General features: G+C 40.2%; 2 protein-coding genes across 21 annotated transcripts in view; one reads left to right on the top strand and one right to left on the bottom strand.

The window, feature by feature from the left end:
• Positions 1 to 18832, bottom strand: part of LOC104656358 (nucleophosmin-like) — a 560652-nt gene that overhangs the window by 197468 nt on the left and 344352 nt on the right. The window lies entirely within an intron of this gene.
• NUMB (NUMB endocytic adaptor protein) overlaps positions 1 to 18832 on the top strand; it is a 195533-nt gene that overhangs the window by 122907 nt on the left and 53794 nt on the right. The window lies entirely within an intron of this gene.

The raw sequence follows: 18832 nt of genomic DNA, 5'->3' as shown, positions 1-18832 counted from the left end.
ATTTGCTGGCATGCTGGCAGACATCATAATTTGCTCTTTTACCTGAAACAGTAAAAATTTAAAGAAATGGGGCCAGGGACAGTGGCTTACACCTGTAATTCCAGCACTTTGGGAGGCCAAGGCAGGAGGATCACTTGGGCCCAGGGGTTTGAGACCAGCCTGCAATGTAGTGAGACCTTGTCTCTCTAAAACAATTTTTTTTTTTTTAATTTAAAGCAATGTCTTTGCATCAGAGCAGTGAGATATTTGAGAGAAGTTCAACTTCATTTGTTACTCTTAAGGACTTATTTTCTTTGTGGCCTAGTATGCAGTAAGATTTCTGTTACATGATGTTATTAGGGAATAGTTGGAATATCTATTTGATATTCCATCCTATTTGAAGGTAGGTTTTGAACTCCAGTAGCTTAGCTCTAGAGGGTTCTCTCCCTTAAGTACTATATTGTAGTTTTATAACATAAAACGATCACTCATGACAGTTTAAAAATTGTTTATTAAAAACAATGTTGAATATAGTTTAAACTTTAAAATATTTTTAAATCAAAGTAATATAAGCTCTTGGTTACAAAACAACAGGCATGGTAACCTGTAGTCCCAGATACTCTGGAGGCTGAGGCAAAAGGATTGCTTGATGCCAGAGGTTCGAGGCTATAGAGGTCTGTGATCCTGCCTGTACTGCACTTCAGCCTTGGCAACACAGCAGACCTCATCAATCAATCAATCAATCAACACTTTTTCTACCCCATTTCCATTCTAATAGTGATGCTTTTAACCATTTTTGTTTGTGCTTTTACCATTGGTAATATTTTAATTTTTTAAAGATAATACAGTTTTACTGATTACTCTTAATTTACCCATTTTTCTACTGTTCTCTACTCTAAAAAGAAAGGATGACTTAACACACACACCCTTTTACCTTTGACCCTTTTCCACTTAGATTTTTGGAATTAAATTATTATTTTTAGTTCTACTGTTGGTATCCTACACTCATAAATTTATTGTTCCATTAACTTTAGGTAGTATATCTTGATTCCCCACCATGTAAAATAAAAATACTAAAACCCTTTACTCTCTTACCTTCAAGCTTATATCTGCTGTTTTCCTTTTATTTGTAACATTATGTAGGTCAGTATATTAGTCCATTCTTACACTGCTATAAAGAAATACCTAAGATGGGTAATTTATAAAGGAAAGAGGTTTAATTGACTCACAGTTCCACATGGCTGGGGAGGCCTTGGGAAACTTACAATCATGTTGGAAGACAAAGGGAAAGCAAGGACCATCTTCACATGGCGGCAGGAGAGAGAAGCTCAGTGAGAGCACAGGAAAAAGACTGCCACTTTTAAAACCATCAGATCTCATGAGACTCACTATCACAAGAACAGCATGGGGGAAACTGCCCCCGTAATCCAGTCACCTCCCATCAGGTTCTTCCTGTGACACATGGCGATTACAATTCAAGATGAGATTTCAGCGGGGACACAGAGCCAAACCATACCAGTCATTTGCATTCTGTCCTATAGCCATTAATTAAATCTCCCATTCTGTGTCTTGAGTTTATTGTAAAAGTTTTCATTATTATGACTTTTAATATTGTTTAGTGTAGAGCTAAGTAATGTGGTACATTTTCTTCTCTATGAGACCAATAATTCATTGATGTATTTAGCAGATATTTATGGAGTCTGCTGTGTACCAGGCAATGTTCTAAGTACTGCAAATACAGCAAGCAACAAAGCAGAGAATAGACAAAATCCTTGCACCGTGCTTGCATCCTAGTGGGTATTAGACTATGAATAAGTAAATATATAAAATATCTGGTATGTTCAAAGAGAATTAGGGTTGTGAGACAGGCACACTGCGGGAGGGAACAGCCTGAGGTAAACAACCACTGGGCCAGATGGTGCAATTTGCCTGGGGTGGGGTTGGTGTTTGGGCATCAGTGGATGTCCCCGCTGCTCGTTTATCAGGTGGGGAAGCTGAGGCCCATGGGACATGAGGTCACTGGGCTACTGTCGGCCATCCAAAGTAAGTCTCTGTCTTCGTAATCTACTGTTTTCAAGGTTGGAAATCTTGTTTACACATAGGAGGCAGCAAGGAACTGCAGAAATTGGCAGCCAGGGCCCAGCATCCTGCCAGTGAGAGACCAAGTATATAGTCAGATGGCTAAACAATCACTTCTGTAACATTTGGCCTCAAATGGCCAGAGCCCAGTCAGTAACTGCCAGCTTTCCTAATCTCTGTCCCTGCTTCCAACTCTGGACCAACCAGAGAAAGCCAAGTGTGTCCCCCCAACCGCCCGCACCCCTGGCTAGTCACATAGGATGCTCTGCCTTGAGTTTCTGCCACCAGCTTCCCCAGGCCAGCAGCCTCCATCTAGACACTCCTAGAGCCTGCCCTGTGAAGGTTTTCCACTCTTCTGCCTGCCCTCAAGTTTTTACCACACTAACCTCATTGCTAGCAAGCTCTGAATAAATAGCCGTTGCCAGTTCTTAAAAAAAAAAAAAGGCCGGGGTTGGGGGGAGGTTTAAGTATAAAGGGAGTGTGCGGGGCAGGGGTTACAATTTAAAATAGAATGGTTAATGGCTGGGCACAGTGGCTCACGTTTGTAATCCCAACACTTTGGGAGGCTGACATAGGAGGATCACTTGAACCCAGGAGTTTGAGACCAGCTTGGGCAACATAGCAAGACCCCATCTCTATTTAAAAACAAAAAACAAAAACAAAAAAAAATGGGATGGTTAGGGAATCCCTCACTGAAAAAGTAACTTTTGAGCAAAGACACAAAGAAAGTGAGAAAGCAAGCATTTCAGGTTGCCTGAGGGAAGTAGATTGTAAACGGAGTGGCAAGTACAAAGGCTCTGGGGCAGAAGAGTGCCTAGTATACTGGAGGCACAGCAAGGAGGCCAGTGTGTTTAGAGCAAAAGGATAGGGAGAGATGACATTAGATAAGTAACAGGATACCACATTGGTTTAGTACTTTTCAATACTGTCAGCCCTATCACCTACATTTTCAGTACAAACATGTTAACAGTATTCCTTATACTATCTGAAATGAAATGCATACATAGTATAACCTACTTATGCTTACATAACTAAGTATATAAAGAAATAACAGAAATTTTAGATAAAATTATATCCAGTATGTAAATGGACCTAATGATACTAGAAGACCTAAAGTAGTACACTTTTACAGAGAATTGCAGTGGGTAAGATACCTGCAAATGTAGACAGCAATGATGTGTTGGTAACTCATATACCACAGTGGATTGTAAATGGTGATGTTATTTTCTGAAGTGGTAAACAACTCTTGATAAAATTCTTATTAAAGTCTAACCTTCCTTTGATTGACATAGCAATTTGTGCAAAAAATACTGTGTATATATATGTAAAATGGAGTTACATCTAATCTAAAATAATTATGAGTAAGTTTCTAAGTAAATGTCCAGTAGGACATTCAAATGTCAAACAGGAAGCCAGATGGCTGTCATCCATGGGTCCTTGTCCACTACCCAAGAATAATTTTCCCAGTCATTGTTACCAAAAATGCCCACATACATTTTCTCAACACTCCCCATTGACAAACTACTGGTGTAGGGCCTTATAGACCATTGTAAGGATTTTGGCTTTTATTCAGAATGAATAAAAGGAAATAATTAGGAAGCTATTGGAGAGTTTTGAACAGAGGAGTAGGATTGTACGACTTATATGTTAAAAGAATCATTCTGGCTCCTGTGCTGAGATTCAGCTATAGACGAACAAGGGTGATAACAAAGAGATCATTTAAGAGGCTTTTACAGAAGTCCAGATGGAAGATGATGTGACTTATGTTAGGGTAATGGCAGAGGAAGTGGTAAGACGGGGTCAGATTCTGGATATATTTTGTAGGTAGAGCTGATATCATTTATTGATAGATTAGATTTGTGAAGTGTCACAAGAAAAAGAGAAGTCAACTTTTTTTTTTTTCTTTGCTTGTTTTTTAAGAGACAGGATCATCCTCTGTTACCCAGGCTGGAATGCAGTGGCACAGTCATAGCTCACTACAGCCTCAAAGTCCTGAGCTCAAGTGATCCTCTTGCCTCAGCCTCCTGACTAGTTGGGACTACATACAGATGCCCAGCTGATTTTTAATTTTTTTGTAGAGGTGGGGGTCTCGCTATGTTGTCCAAGCTGGTCTTAAACTCCTGGCCTCAAGCAATCCTCCCACCTCAGCTTCCCAAAGCACTGGGATAACAGGTGTGAGCCACTGCACCTGAACTGTACCAACATTTTTGATTTGAGCAATTGGAAGGGTGGAGTTCCCATATATTAATTTGGGGAAGACTGTTGATAGTAGAGTAGATTTGTGAATGGGGGATGAAATCAAGCATTCAGTTTTGATGCTGTTTTAAATGGTAGATTTTTAAATATAATTTTCTGCTTATTGCTGTTATAAAAATATTAACCACTTTTATATATTGAAATTAGATCTAGGCCGGGCGCGGTGGCTCAAGCCTGTAATCCCAGCACTTTGGGAGGCCGAGACGGGCGGATCACAAGGTCAGGAGATCGAGACCATCCCAGCTAATATGGTGAAACCCCGTCTCTACTAAAAATACAAAAAGCTAGCTGGGCAAGGTGGCGGGCGCCTGTAGTCCCAGCTACTCGGGAGGCTGAGGCAGGAGAATGGCGTAAACCCAGGAGGCGGAGCTTGCAGTGAGCTGAGATCCAGCCACTGCACTCCAGCCTGGGCGACAGAGCGAGACTCCGTCTCAATTAAAAAAAAAAAAAAAAAAAAGAAATTAGATCTAGCAACCTTACTAAATGCAGTTATTATAGTATTTTATTTGAATCTTCTTTTGTTTTTTTCTACTAATACAATAATACAGTCTATGAATATTATAGTTGTATTTCTTCCATTTCAATTTTTATAATTTCTTTTTCTTGCCTCATTGCACTGGGCAGAGCTTGTGGTACAGCGCTGGGTAGAATTGGTGATAGCAAGTGTTCTTGCCTCCCCTCTACTCTTAGTTAAGATATATATAGATATAGATACATTTTTTTGAGACAAGAGTTTTGCTCTGTCACCCAGGCTGGAGTGCAGTGGCATGATCTTGGCTTACTGCAACCTCCACCTCCCAGGTTCAAGCAATTCTTGTGCCTCAGCCTCCCGAGTAGCTGGGATTACAGGCATGCACCATCAACACCCAACTAATTTTGTATTTTGAGTAGAGATGGGATTTTGCCTTGATAGCCAAGCTGGTCTCGAACTCCTGGCCTCAAGTGATCTGCCCACCTTGGCCTCCCAAAGTGCTGGGGTTACAGGTGTGAGCCACCATGCCTGGATGGTTAAGATATATTTTTAAAACTATGAATGAAAACTGAATTTTAGCAAAAGTTTTTCTGTACTTATTGAGATGATTGTAATTTTTTTTTTTTTAAGACAAAGTGTTGCTTTTTTTGAGACAAGCAGGCGCCACCACACCTGGCTCATTTTGGTATATTTTGTAGAGATAGGGTTTCACCATGTTGGCCAGGCTGGTCTTGAACTCCTGGCCTCATGTAATCTGCCTGCCTCAGCCTCTCACAGAGCTGGGATTACAGGCATGAGCCACCATGCTCAGCTGAGATGATTATGATTTTTTTCTTAATTGTTAAGTGGTTTATTTCATTGATTATATATTTTGAATAGTCAACCAACTTTACATTCCTGAAATAAACTCAGCTTAGTACCCATCATGATCAAGTTGAATTTATTGAGTATGTTAAGGGATTCTGTTTGCTAATATTTTGTTCAGAAACTTCACATCTATGTTTTTGAGACAGATTGGCCTGTAAAGTTTCCTTTCTTGTAGTAATGCCCTTGTGAAATTTTGTATTAACAGAATTGAGGCTGGATTATAGTTTTGGCAAGGCTCTGTCTTCCTCTGATTTACTTCCATACCTAGGACATACTTTTCCAGGTGTTCCAGATGAAAGCCTGGGGTGTTCAATGTAGCCCATTCCTCTGGTAGGTCCTGAAATCTAATCCTTCTCTCCTCAGCAAGATGAGAATGCCCAAAACTCATTTTGTTTAACATGTTCCTTTGTTTTCTTTACTTCTTTTGAATTGGTAGTTAGTTTTAGAGCCTTGGTTATATTTAGTCCCCCCCGCCCCCAGAAATACTTCATTGGTGGTGTTCACTATTAATCAGAAGGCACACAATAGCTGATTGTCATTCTTTTGTGATGAAAATAGCAATAGTTCTTTCATGATCTTTGCCTGGGTTTATTCATTAAGGGTTGCAAAATGACTATATTCCAATTCTGTCATCTTTTCTTCGTTTTAAAGAAGAATAATGGTAAGTTAATATATGTAATAACAGTAAACTGTAAACCATGACTTAAATAGGAGAGTTGCAGGTAAGCTTTAACAGAGAGATTGTGTGAGGTAGCTGAAAGAAGATAGATCTAGAAATCAAAAGAGCAGAATTCTATTCCTGGCTTTGTTAATTTTACTAAGTTATATGACCTTGTATAACTCACTTAACTTTTTGGACACGTAATGTCACATTTGAAAATTAAAGTTTTGGGATCTCACATTTTTTTCAGCTCTAAACTTATATGATTAAACACAGCTGCTTAGGTCATACAGTCTATTCAGATGGAATTGTAGCCCAAATTTATAGTTAAAGAATAGCCCATTTTAATTTAACTACTCCTCTTTGGTTAAAGTCTCAAAACAAGTTTTGCTATTGTATTGTGCACATCTACGTACTATGTTTGCTATATAGCATAGGCTATGTATGTACATGTTAAGATACTGTAAAGCTCCTTATAACTTGATGAATATTATGTCACTTTTGTTAATGTTGAGAACTGCTGACTATAGAGTCTCTCACGTCAGAGATCTGCATTTCTTCTGATGGATAAATCACGAAAGCAGGGGGAGGGAATCTATTTTTTAAATACTTTTTTCAAGAAAGGGAAAAATGACTTAATTCATCCAAGAATGAAATTCCACATACTAGTTTTTCCAAAGTACATTTTTGTGAATAAAAGTTTCTTACTCAGAAGGAGTTTGGAAAAGGCATACAAACAAAAGAAGTCCCAATGTCAAATATTTTAGCCATTAAGCATAAATCAGCTGCAATTCTTCAGTGAGATAGTGTCTCAGAGAAGAAAAGGGATCTCTTTAATAATGTTTATTTCAGTGGGCATGTTTTTCTCATAGTCTAATAAGACACAAAGCTTATTTCTGTTTCCACATTTCTACAATAGTCCATAAGTGAAATAATTTTGTTCCCTTCTACCAAGTCTTCCTTTTTTTTTTTTTTTTGTTTTTTTTTCTTTTTGGCTGGCATAAATAGCTATATGTGACCAATTGAACTGATTAAGCTAAGTGATAGAATGATACCCATTGGAAATACTTTGAAACTTGTATCCATTCCTCAGATCCTATAGGTAACTCAGAGATCATAAAACTCTACTTTCTCATTTTATTATTAATACAAAATGAAAACATGGAGGGATTGAGTTGAAGGTAGTAGTAGAAATAAGCCTTAATATAGAAAATGAGAGAAAGCACAGGTATGTAGTACTGCAGATAAGAAAGTGGGGAGATTCAACCACAGACCCCAAAAAATTAAGATATGTGAATACTTGGAGTATATGCTAATACCTTGTTTTTATTTTTTGAGATGGAGTTTCGCTTTTGTCGCCAGGCTGGAGTGCAGTGGCACCATCTCAGCTCACTGCAACCTCGGCCTCCCAGGTTCAAGTGATTCTCCTGCTTCAGCTTCCTGAGTAGCTGAGATTACAGGCGCCCACCACCACTCCTGGCTAATTTTTTTGTGTCTTTAGTAGAGACGGAGTTTTTCTTTTTTTTCTTTCTTTCTTTTTTTTTTTTTTTTTGAGGCAGAGTCTTGCTCTGTCGCCCAGGCTGGAGTGCAGTGGCCGGAACTCAGCTCACTGCAAGCTCCGCCTCCCGGGTTCCCGCCATTCTCCTGCCTCAGCCTCCCGAGTAGCTGGGACTACAGGCGCCCGCCACCTCGCCCGGCTAGTTTTTTGTATTTTTTAGTAGAGACGGGGTTTCACCATGTTAGCCAGGATGGTCTTGATCTCCTGACCTCGTGATCCGCCCGTCTCGGCCTCCCAAAGTGCTGGGATAAATGTTCTAGGAAAATATACATTACTAGTTAAGCAGGAAAAGAAAAGTTGAATAGGCCCCAACCCTTAAAAAAAATAGAGCTGTTAAAAAACAAAACCAAAAACTGTCTCTTTATCTAAAAGGAACTAATATAGATGGTTTCACAAGTCAGTTCTGTCAAGCACTCAAAGAGTAATTCCTATGCTATTTAACTATACTGGAGTACATAGGAAAATAATGGACAGTTTTCAGATTCTTTTATAGCATTAACAAAATCCTGCTACAACAACCTAATAAAGATAGTGCAGAAAAAGAAAACAATACAGTAGTTCTACTAATGAATATATGGAAAGTATCGCAGATGAGCAGTCTGGGTAAAAGAAAAGAACAAGTAGGCACAAAAATAGCAACAAATGGGAGCTAAAAGTAAATACTAAGGCAGTGGCTCACGCCTGTAATCCTAGCACTTTGGGAGGCTGAGGCAGGAGAATTGCCTGAACCCGGGAGGCAGAGGTTGCAGTGAGCCGAGATCGTGCCATTACACTCCAGCCTGCGCATCAAGAACGAAACTCCATCTCAAAACAAAACACACACACACACGCACAAAATCAAAAAATTAGCCTGGTGTGGTGGCAGACGCCTGTGGTTCCAGCTACTTGGGAGGCTGAGGCAGGAGAATTGCTTGATCCAGGGAGGTGGAGGATGCAGTGAGCTGAGATTGTGACATTGCACTCCAACCTGGGCAACAGAGCAAGACTCCGTCTCAAAAAAAAAAAAAAAAAAAAAAAAAAGATCAACAATCTAAAACCACACACTTCTTCAAAGGAAGCATAGGGTAGTCGTAACAAATTTGGATCTGGCAGTGGATTCTTAAATAAGACATTAAAAAATGAGCAACAAAAGAAAAAATAGATATATTGGATTTCATCAAAATTAGAAACTACTGTGCATCAAAGAATATTATCAGGAAAGTGAAAAGAAACTCTAGAATGGGAGAAAATGTTTGAAAATTATATGTCTGATAAGGATCTAGTGTCCAGAATATATAAAGAACCTTTATATCTCAACAAAAAAGACAACCTAATTTTTAAGTGGGCAAAGGACTTAGAGATTTCTCCAAAGAAGGCCAGGCGCAGTGGCTCATGCCTGTAATCCCAGCACTTTTGGAGGCTGAGTCAGCAGGATCGCTTGAGTCCAGGAGTTTGAGATCAGCCTGGGCAACAAAATGAGACCTTGTCTCAAATTTTAAAAATTAAAAAAAAAAAAAGAAATTTCTCTAAAGAAGATATACAGCTAGCCAACAAACACTTGAAAAGATATTCAACATCATTAGTCAGGGAAATGCAAATCAAAGCCACAGAGATACCACTTCACACTCACTTGGATGGCTATAATTTGAAAAAGAAAAAAAAAAACCCAGAAAACAACAAGTGTTGGCAAGGATGTAGAGAAATTGGAACTCTCATACATTGCTGGTGGGAATGTAAAGTGGTTCAGCTTCTGTGAAAAGCAGATTGGTGGTACCTCAAAAAGCTAAGCATAGAATTACCATATGACCCAGCAATTCACTGCTAGTTATGTACCCCAAAGAACTGAAAACAGGTACTTCAAGAAAAATACATGTTTATAGCACCACTATTCACAATAGCCAAAGATGTAAACAATCCAAATGTCCATTGATGGTAGAATGAATAAACAAAATTGTGGTACATACATACAATGGAATGTCACTCAGGTATGAAAAGCATTGAAATACATGTATGCTATGGTGTGGATGAACCTAGGAAACAGTATGCTAGGTAAACTAAGCCAGATATGAAAGGCCACATATTGTATGATTCCCTTTATGTGAAATATCCAGGATCGGTAAATCCATAAAGACAGAATGCAGACTGGTAGTTGCCGGGGGCTGTGGGGAGGGGCAATGGAGACAACTGCTTAATGTGTACAAGTTTTCCTTTTGGTGCAAGAAAATGTTTTGGAACTAGATAAAGGTGGTGGTTCTACAATGTTGTGAGTATACTAACTACCACTTAATTGTTTATTGTTTATTTTTATGTTTATTTTTCTTGAGGCAATCTCACTGTGTTGCCCAGGCTGGAGTGCAGTGGTGCGATCTTGGCTCACTGCAACCTCCACCTTCTGGATTCAAGCCAGTCTCATGCCTCAGCCTCCCAAGTAGCTGGGATTACAGATGTGCACCACCACACCCAGCTAACTTTTGTATTTTTAGTAGAGACAGGGTTTTACCATGTTGGCCAGGCTGGTCTCGAACTCCTGACCTCAAGTGATGCTCCTGCCTCAGCCTCCCAAAATGCTGGGATTACAGGCATGAGCCACTGTGCCTGTCCTGAATTGTTTACTTTAAAATGATTAATTTTATGTAGTATGAATTACATCTCAAATTTAAAAGCCTTAAAAAGTATTTATTGGCCGGGTGCGGTGGCTTAAGCCTGTAATCCCAGCACTTTGGGAGGCCGAGACGGGCGGATCACGAGGTCAGGAGATCGAGACCATCCTGGCTAACATGGTGAAACCTCGTCTCTACTAAAAAAAATACAAAAAAAAACTAGCTGGGCGAGGTCACGGGCGCCTGTAGTCCCAGCTACTTGGGAGGCTGAGGCAGGAGAATGGCGTAAACCCAGGAGGCGGAGCTTGCAATGAGCCGAGATCCAGCCACTGCACTTCAGCCTGGGCGACAGGGCGAGACTCCGTCTCAAAAAAAAAAAAAAAAAAAAAAAAAAAAAAAAAAAAAAAAAGTATTTATTATTCAGTCCTTATAAATCTTAGCATAATAGGAATAGCATAATACATTCTTTAAATGATTGAAAAACTGTCCCAGAGTCATGAGTAATGGTGAGACATATGCAGTTAATTTGGGAGGAAGACGACGATGCTCTCAAACACCCCTGTTCAACACTGGGTTAGAAGTAGTGGTCTGTTGGACAAAAAAATAAATATTATAAATATTGGAAAGCAAGAATAAAGTTTTTTCGTATTTGTCTCTACAGATGATATCTATCTGAAAAACCCAAGAGAATCAACCAAAAAATGGTTTTAAATGATAGGAAATTTTAGTATGTTGGTTACTTGTAAGATATCCTGAAATCAATAGAAAAACCAGTTGGTCTGGTTGGTTCTGGCAGACTGTGGATTAACTTAACATAGAAATACTCTGAATACAGGCCGGGCATGTAATTCCACACCTGTAATCCCAGCATTTTGGGAGGCCGAGGCAGGTGCATCACCTGAAGTCAGGAGTTCGAGACCAGCCTGACCAACATGGAGAAACACCATCTCTACTAAAAACACAAAATTAGCTGGGCATGGTGGTACATGCCTGTAATCCCAGCTACTTGGGAGTCTGAGGCAGGAGAATCGCTTGAACCCCAGAAGCGGAGGTTGCGGTGAGCTGAGATCGTGCCATTGCACTCTAGCCTGGGCAATAAGAGCGAAACTCCATCTCAAGGAAAAAGAAGAAAAAAGAAATACTCTGAATTCTGAATACAAAAACCTAAAAGTGCTGAATAAATCCTTTTTATTTCCTTTTTAAAAGCATCATTTCAACTTTTATTTTAGAATCGGGGGTTGAATACATTTTTAAACAAATAAACAGTATTTTTCTCTTAAAGATAGCTGAGTTTTCAATGAAGACATATCTCTCCTGTTAATAGAAATTAAAAGGGAAATTGAAAGCAGAGCAGGAATGATGCCAGCTAATGGAGCAGCCTAGGAGAGAAAAAATGTATGAGGCTGGGCATGGTGGCTCACGCCTGTAATCCCAGCACTTTGGGAGGCCAAGGCGGGTGGATCATCTGAGGTCAGGAGTTCGAGACCAGCCTGGCCAACATGGTGAAACTCTATCTGTATTAAAAATACAAAAATTAGCTGGGTGTGGTGGCGTACGCCTGTAATCCCAGCTTCTTGGGAGGCTGAGGCACAAGAATTTCTTGAACTCAGGAGGTGGAGGTTGCAGTGAGCTGATATCGTGCCATTGAACTCCAGCCTGGGCAACAGAGTGAGACTGTCTCAAAAAAAAAAAAAAAAAAAAAAAAAAAAAAAAGAATTTATTAGCTAAAGTCTTTGGTTTCATCATCCAATTTGAAGGCACTGAACTTATACAAAGCAGATAATTAGAACTGAGAACCCAGCATAGAACCAGAACCTCCAATGGGCTTTACAATCCATGAAATAGAGAACTAGAAAAAAAAGCAGAAACAGAAGTTTGCCTGGACTCAAATGGAAAAAAAGGAGCCTCCTAGAAAAAACTGAAATCCTAGGTTTGGACTTCATATATCATAACCTACATGGTATAAGAATCCCCATATTAATATAAAATAGCTCTTAGGATAGTAATATGGCTGGGGTACTGTATTAGTTCGTTCTCATGCTGCTATGAAGAAATACCCAAGACTGGGTAATTTATAAAGAAAAGAGGTTTAATTGACTCACAGTTCCTCATGGCTGGGGAGGCCTCAGGAAACTTACAATCATGGTGGAGGGCACCTCTTCACAGGGCGGCAGGAGAGAGAATGAGAGCCAGCAAGGGAAATGCCAGATGCTTATAAAACCATCAGATCTCATGAGACTAGCTGATTATCCCGAGAACAGCATGGAGGAAACTGCCCCCATGATCCAGTTACTTCCACCTCGTCCTGCCCTCGATGCATGGAGATTATTGCAGTTCAAGGGGAGATTTGGGTGGGAACACAGAGCCAAACCATATCAGGCACCTTTTAGAAACTTATTTTTTTTTGAGACGGAGTCTTGCCCTGTCATCCAGGCTGGAGTGCAGTGGCACAATCTCAGCTCATTGCAAGCTCCACCTCCCGGGTTCACGCCATTCTCCTGCCTCAGCCTCCCGAATAGCTGGAACTGCAGGTGCCCGTCACCTCGCCCGGCTAATTTTTTGTATTTTTAGGAGAGACGGGGTTTCACGGTGTTAGCCAGGATGATCTCGATCTCTTGACCTCGTGATCCTCCTGCCTCAGCTTCCCAGAGTGCTGGGATTACAGGCGTGAGCCACTGCACCTGGCCTAGAAGCAAATTTCATAATCCAGAATGCATGAAATTCCCCCCAAAACGTTTAGCATCAGTAAAGATGACCTTATAACTTTTTAAATGTTATAAATCATATGTAGGCATAATTAGCAGATATAATAAAGGATTATACAATAAGAGACAACAAGAGAATTAGCACTGTAAGACCTTGAGATAACAGACCATAGAAGAGATTATAAAATATATGCATGGAAAATCATTAGGACTCCAGGCTGTCCATCCTTTGGACTCTGGAACTTGTACCAGCAGCATACCCAGGATCTCAGGCCTTCAGCCTCAGAGTTGTATTGTCAGCTTCCTTGGTTCTAAGACTTTTGGACTTGGACTGAACCACACTATTGGTATCCCTGGGTTTCCAGCTTGCAGATAGCCTGTCATGGGACTTCTCATCCTCCATAATTGCATGGCCAATTCCTGTAGTAAGCATTCATTCATCTATCCGTCTGACCATCCATCTGTCCATCCATCCTATTGGTTCTGTCTCTCCGGAAAACCCTAACTTAATATAGTAGACAAGGCTGAACACCTGGGATACCATACTAAATCTGTACTCTCTAAACCCAACAGGAGAGAAATAAGATAATTTTTTTGGAATAGACAGATTTAAGCAGATATTTCATCAAATAAGATGTGGATACAAATAAAAACAAAAGAAAAAACAAAAAAAGATGTGGTTAAGTAGATGCCGAGAACTATTTGTCATTAGGGATATTATGCAAATTTAAAAGGCAAGAGATACCACTATGTACCTATTAGAATGGCTTAAAAATAAAAAGACAATACCAATTGCTGAGCAACTGGAACTCATACATTGCAGGTGGGAAGGTAAAATGGTGAAGACATTTTGGGAAAGAGTATCTTATAAAGTCAGATATTCAATTACCATATGACCAAATTTCTTATATGAAAACCTATAAAGGAATAGTATAATGGCTTTATTATCACCAAAACCGGAAATAACCAAGATATACTTCAACTGGTGATTGGATAAACATAGTGATGTATGCATATGATGAAATATGACTTGGTGGTAAAAGAGCACATAGTGATATATGTATATGATGAAATACTACTCGGTGCTAAAAGAGCATATACTGTATGATTCCATTTATATGACATTCTTTTTAGATGGAGTCTCGCTCTGTCTCCCAGGCTGGAGTGCAGTGACGCTACCTTGGCTCACCGCAACCTCTGCTTCTCAGGTTCAGGCAATTATTGTGCCTCAGCCTCCTTAGTAACTGGGACTACAGGAGCCTGCCACCACGTCCAGCCAATTTTTGTATTTTTAGTAGAGACAGGGTTTCACTGTATTGGCCAAGCTGGTCTCGAACTTCTGACCTCAAGTGATCCACTTACCTCCACCTCCCAAAGTGCTGGGATTACAGGCGTGAGCCACCACGCCCAGCCAATATGATATTCTTTAAAAGGCAAAATTATAGGAATAGAAAACAGATCAGTAGTTGCAGAGGCTGGGGACTGGGTGTGGTGGGGGAGGGCAGGGGGAGGTGTTGATTACAAATGGGCATCATGAGGGAATTTTTGAGGGCGATCAAACTTGATTGTGGTGGTAGTTATACAGCTGTATATATTTGTCACATCTCATAGACCTCTAAACCAAAAAGAGTGAATTTTACTGTATGTTTTTTAAAAATGAATAAACCTATGCCCTACAGGACCATGTATATGAACTAGAGTCATCTCTAAGAACCAGTCTTACTCAGAAATTACAGATACTAGATTTTTAACTATCTTTTTAGTTTTGCTCAGTGATGATGTACTTTTACAGCACCATATTCCAAAATGTCATTAAGCCTCCTAGTCAGCCTCATATTAATAATTCTTTTCAAGTCCAGGCGTGGTGGCTCACACCTGTAGTCCCAGCACTTTGGGAGGCTGAGGCAGGCAGATCATGAGGTCAAGAGATCGAGACCAGCCTGGCCAACATGGTGAAACCCCATCTCTACTAAAAATACAAAAATTAGCTGGGCGTGGTGGCACGCACATGTAGTCCCAGCTACTCAGGAGGCTGAGGCAGGAGAATCGCTTGAACCCGGGAGGCAGAGATTGCAGCAAGCTGAGATTGCACCACTGCACTCCAGTCTGGCGACAGAGTGAGACTCTGTCTTAAAAAAATAATAATTCTCTTCCAAGTGGAAATTCTGTAACTTGAGAGGAAATGAGAAAGTATGAATAATGATGAACTTATTTTAGATGTTTTCACTGAGTTTTCAGAGAGGCTCACTTGTAATTGATAGTTTCAGCCCTGCCAGAGGAAGAATTTGCCAGGGAAGTGACTTTTATTTTAAAAAATTGTAGGAAACAATGTGGTGGAAAGAACCTGTTGTTTTTTAAATTTCCTTATAATAAGAATGAAAAATCAGGAAAAGCTTTCTTGAATTGTGGTAAAGTCAAGTGTGAGACCTTTGGACTTTGAAATCATGAATGTAAACCATATTCTTCCCTGACTAGCTGTGTGTATGACTTTGGGAAAGTTATTCAGCACTCCTGAACCTCATTTCCTTTCCTCAGTTTTAAAATCAAGTGATCAAACATAACTTTCTGAGTAGTTATTAGGTTAGACAAAATATATAAAACATCCAGCACAGTTTCTGGCACATAGTAGGTAATCAGTAAATGTTAATTCCTTTTTAATTAACATTTCCTATGCTGGTCAGTCCAGTTAGGTCTCAGGCTACAAGTTCTTACTTTCTGCGGGATGTAGTTCCAATATCAGTTCAGTTTACTTTTTCTTTTCCTTTTTTTTTTTTCTTTTTTTTGAGATGGAGTTTCTCTCTTGTTGCCCAAGCTGGAGTGCAATGGGGCGATCTTGGCTCACTGCAAGGTTCAAACTCCGCCTGCCAGGTTCAAACGATTCTCCTGTCTCAGCCTCCCGAGGAGCTGGGATTACAGGCACCTGCTTGGCTAATTTTTGTATTTTTAGTAAAGATGGGGTTTCGCCATGTTGGCCCGGCTGGTCTCAAACTCCTGACCTCAAGTGATTCACCCACCTCGGCCTCCCTAAGTGCTGGGATTATAGTCATGAGCCACCATGCCTGGCCATCAGTTTAGTTTTCAAAGCCTCTGCAATGCTATTCTGATCTGCGGTGCTATTCTGATCTATTCTGTGTGTATGTCACCTAGGGGTCAGTTTGGGAACCAGTTTGGTCTATACATTAGTTCAGCTGTCAAAATCCTGGGTATGCTAATTAGGATCAGATTCTTACCTGTGTAGCTGCAGGGTGAGCCTAGGAATTCACAACAAATTCATGGTCTTTCTCAAGCTCCTCCCCTCCTGTGCCTTCTTTGGTGCTTTCTGGTTCCCTGGAGTTCCCCTTTCTTGTTCTCTAGCCAGAAACCTGGGGCTCTGGTTGTTCTGCACTACCATGAAGTCCCACAATTTCACTTGTATTTGGGGTCAAATGGCAGGAGATCAGAGAGAAGGAAAAAAGCAAAAGGGGGATTGGCCCCATCTTCCTGGAACCACCCTTCTACTAAACAGAGAGGTAAGTCCCCCTGCCTTAGAGGTGTGGCTCCTACAGGTTTCTTTTGTTGCTACCTCTCCTGCCACCACACCATCACAGGATTTCCTGGTGGCTGAGATGTGAGAGAACCAATAAAAGAAAGGGGTACTCCTGTACTGTCTCTGAGCTTTAGGAGTTCCATTTCCTGGTCCTCAAACCAGAGCTAGAGAGGTTTTCCCAGACATCTTTCTGTATCACAGCACTCGCTTTTGGATTTCTGGCTGTGCTAAGTTCAGGCTTGTCAACCTAAAGGAAGAAGCTGAGGTAAAATTAATATAAATAGAAGGTTTATTTGGGCCAAGGTTGAGTATTGCAACCCAGAAGCATAGATTCAAGTTGCCCTGGATGTACCCTTCAATTAGCAGTTACAGGTGGTTTTTTTTTTTTTTTAACGTTTTCTTCATTTCATTTTGGTTTTTAGAGACAAGGTCTCTCTCTATCACCCAGACTTTTGTGTTGTGGCGTGATCATAGCTCACTGCAGCCTTGCACTCATGGGCTTAAGCAATCCTCCTGCCTCAGCCTCCTGAATAGTTAGTACTACAGGTGTTTGCTAATTTTTTTTTATTTTTGTAGAGACAGGGTCTCATTATGTTGCCTAGGCTGGTCTTGAACTCTGGGCCTCAAATGATCTTCTTACCTTGGCTTCCCAAAGTGCTGGGATTACAGGCTTAAGCCACCATACCCAGCAAGCAAGCGGATTTTTAAAAGCAAAAGAAGGGGACAGGGAGTGGGCTGATAAAAAGTTGTGTATCAGGAATTCTCGTTGGTTTAAAGAAATAACATTGACTAGTGACTGGCTATACATTGTTAAGCAATAGGTAGGGTGTGGGTTATAGTGTCTGGTGTGACATTATTAGGTTAAATTTCTAGCTACTTGTGGCAGTAGCAAGCATTTTCAGGAGAGGGATATGTAGGTCAAAGTGGGTAGTAGAGCGTGATTGCGGTCTCATTTTAATGTCTTTTATTGACCTGATAATTAAAAGGACTTGCATTCCTCAGATAAAAGTTACTTTCTCAGTCTGGAGGTACCAAAGAGGAGAAAGGGGAGGTAAATTCCTTGCCATTTCCATAGTACTTTGAATTCTGGTATTCTACTCTGATTCATCTTCTGTTTACTTTTCAGAAAGCTTAAGTACCTGTTCCATGAATTCTGTTCAGGTTTTATGGTTTCAGTCAGTGGGAGGAACAGGGTGTAGTGTGTCCACTCCCTATTACCTGGAACCAGACCTTGAATCATATTACTGCCTTGAAAAAAAATTTTTTTTTTGTTAGCTCTCCATTGTCTCTAGGGTTAAGTGCTGACTATTTTAGTACTTCAATTCCCCAGCTGCATAGATTTCATATTCAAACCAAACAAGAATATTCGTTGATGCTGAGGAGAAGAGAACTTTCCCTCTACCCTTTGACCATTCAGTATTTGCATATGTGAGATAAACTGACAGTAGATAAATTAGCAGGAAAAAAACACAAATTTATTACATGTTTGTACATAAGAGTCTCACAAAATATCAAACATGAAGGCCAGATGATTGACATTTTTATGGCATCCTGAGCTACAGAAAGGAATAGGACCTTAGGGGAGGTGGTGACAACCTTTGGGAATATGAGGGGAGGAAATGCACGGTGAGCAAAGCTTGCCTTGCTGTGCAGATAAAAAGTCTCTCCTATAATACAAGTTGTCTGGAGCAGCCCTCAGAAGAATAGGTGATAGCCTGTGACAAAGTCTGGGGTGTTGAACTTTAGTCTCTTCTTCTGTGATACAGTTAATCTACCCTAGTTGATAAGATTCCCAGGGAGGGGATATATAACAATTGAGCTTCTTTTTGAAGGATCTATCTTTGGGCAGATAAGAGAACTTCAGAGAAAGCCCCTCCTGCTCTTCGGGGGGAGAAGGAGGAGTTAAGAGTCAGGAGGTCAAGAGAAGGTCAGACCTTGGTTCTTTTTTAGTTCAAAGCATTCCACACCATACTTTGGGATAATGTGTTCTGAGTCCCAGCACCGATACATAGTTATCTTATTCCACATCTATAACTTTATGTAATTCTCTCAGCCTAAAATAGTCTTTCAACCTTTCAATTTTTGCCTCTTCATATTTTATGTATGTTTTACAGCTCAGATGTAATATATTCATAAAATTTGTTTTGGTA

The sequence above is a fragment of the Rhinopithecus roxellana genome, chromosome 5 (genome assembly GCF_007565055.1).
Source record: "Rhinopithecus roxellana isolate Shanxi Qingling chromosome 5, ASM756505v1, whole genome shotgun sequence".
NCBI lineage: Eukaryota > Metazoa > Chordata > Mammalia > Primates > Cercopithecidae > Rhinopithecus > Rhinopithecus roxellana.
The sequence above is the reverse complement of the archived record's forward strand: the minus strand, read 5'-3'. Positions and strand labels throughout refer to the sequence as shown.